We start from the raw sequence: 2500 nt of genomic DNA, 5'->3' as shown, positions 1-2500 counted from the left end.
AGAACCGCTGGGGGCGACCGAGCAGCAGACGGCGTCGCGACGCCGAGTGCCGGGCGGCGGCGCATCCTCAACGCACACAGTCCGCAATCGGACCAGCACACTGCAGATGTCCACCGCGCTTCGCACCGGGCTCGGCAGAACCCACTTTGGCCGCCTGGCGCCGCGCGCAGGGTGCGCCGGCGCATAGCTGGGACGCCAGCCGGGCCCGTCGGCCGGCGCTCCTGCCACTGGGCGCCCCCCACCAGCCGGCTGTAGTGCGTGCGCTCACGCAGCGCGCGGCCAGCACGCCGGGCGGCCCCCCCTCACCGGCCGGGGACTGTCCCGCCAAGCCACAGCCTCGTATCGCTTCATACCCACATGGCCAACTCAGGTTCGGGGGCATGGCGGGTACCGCCGAAACAACCGGTTCATAGATGTACCGATCGTCGCTATCACCGATGCACCTGCAGCGCGAACAACCGCTCAACAACTGATTTCCAGTTCATTTGCGGATCTTTGGCAGCAAACGTATACGTCAATCTACATTTGCGAAATCTACGATTCTGGCATGCCTGCATGTTATGTGTCACGACACGCTACATCAGCCCACATACACACTGCGGCATGTACACGAGAGAACACGTGGAAGATGGTCCGCGCACGTGTGCAATGTCCCTTGCGCGGTCGACTGTCAACCGGCCTCTGTAGCATGTCGCAGATGTGGAACGCGGTCCACCGTGCTATCATGTTGTGTGGGGCAATACGATTAAATAGGAAAACCCTCGTCGCTACATCAACAGACGGCTCACGCTGATTCCCGGCAGAGGGAGGAGGGGGGGGGGGGGGGGGCCAACATGCAATACTTTCGTCCGTACCTACCTACCACATGTCTGTACGGCGTACAACAGTGCAATCTCGCTGTAATGGGGAGACGAGACAAGTAGCATCGTGCACAACATATGGCCCTTATGATTCGCCATTGTAGGGCGCAGCCGGTGTACGGTCAAGCATGTGCCACATTATGTCACTCAGTACGTAACGACGGATGATCAGTGTGGGTTACGCGTACATCAGCGGACAGTCCACACAGGCCGTACCACAACGTACACTGACTGCATCGACAACCGAATGCAACTGAACAGCTGCAAGGCTCATTTCACAAACAAACGCCTGACCGACCAGCTTGGAAGGGCAGGAGGGGAGGGCGATATTCGTTCTGTAGCGGTACACCCTTCCAGTGGTTAGCGGGACTGTGTAGAAAGTACGCAACACTCGAAAGACCTTTATGTGAGGGTACGCACCATGGCATCAAGAAATACACATGACACCAGAGGATCCAAGCAGTGAACTATGTTCAGAGGGTTGCTGTTAGGCAAAGCTACATTCCTGTGACGTTACATGTGACAGTTAAGGTGCAGTGTAAGTTAGGTTAAGGTGCAGCGTAAGTTAGGTTAAGGTGCAGCGTAAGTTAGGTTAAGGTGCAGCGTAAGTTAGGTTAAGGTGCAGCGTAAGTTAGGTTAAGGTGCAGCGTAAGTTAGGTTAAGGTGCAGCGTAAGTTAGGTTAAGGTGCAGCGTAACTTGGGTTAAGGTGCAGCGTAACTTGGGTTAAGGTGCAGCGTAACTTGGGTTAAGGTGCAGCGTAACTTGGGTTAAGGTGCAGCGTAACTTGGGTTAAGGTGCAGCGTAACTTGGGTTAAGGTGCAGCGTAACTTGGGTTAAGGTGCAGCGTAACTTGGGTTAAGGTGCAGCGTAACTTGGGTTAAGGTGCAGCGTAACTTGGGTTAAGGTGCAGCGTAACTTGGGTTAAGGTGCAGCGTAACTTGGGTTAAGGTGCAGCGTAACTTGGGTTAAGGTGCAGCGTAACTTGGGTTAAGGTGCAGCGTAACTTGGGTTAAGGTGCAGCGTAACTTGGGTTAAGGTGCAGCGTAACTTGGGTTAAGGTGCAGCGTAACTTGGGTTAAGGTGCAGCGTAACTTGGGTTAAGGTGCAGCGTAACTTGGGTTAAGGTGCAGCGTAACTTGGGTTAAGGTGCAGCGTAACTTGGGTTAAGGTGCAGCGTAACTTGGGTTAAGGTGCAGCGTAACTTGGGTTAAGGTGCAGCGTAACTTGGGTTAAGGTGCCAACGTGGGTTAGGTTAAGGGGCCAACGTGGGTTAGGTTAAGGGGCCAACGTGGGTTAGGTTAAGGGGCCAACGTGGGTTAGGTTAAGGGCCAACGTGGGTTAGGTTAAGGGCCAACGTGGGTTAGGTTAAGGGCCAACGTGGGTTAGGTTAAGGGCCAACGTGGGTTAGGTTAAGGGCCAACGTGGGTTAGGTTAAGGGCCAACGTGGGTTAGGTTAAGGGCCAACGTGGGTTAGGTTAAGGGCCAACGTGGGTTAGGTTAAGGGCCAACGTGGGTTAGGTTAAGGGCCAACGTGGGTTAGGTTAAGGGCCAACGTGGGTTAGGTTAAGGGCCAACGTGGGTTAGGTTAAGGGCCAACGTGGGTTAGGTTAAGGGCCAACGTGGGTTAGGTTAAGGGCCA

The sequence above is a fragment of the Schistocerca gregaria genome, unplaced genomic scaffold, assembly GCF_023897955.1.
Source record: "Schistocerca gregaria isolate iqSchGreg1 unplaced genomic scaffold, iqSchGreg1.2 ptg001723l, whole genome shotgun sequence".
NCBI lineage: Eukaryota > Metazoa > Arthropoda > Insecta > Orthoptera > Acrididae > Schistocerca > Schistocerca gregaria.
This window is presented reverse-complemented; position numbering follows the sequence as displayed.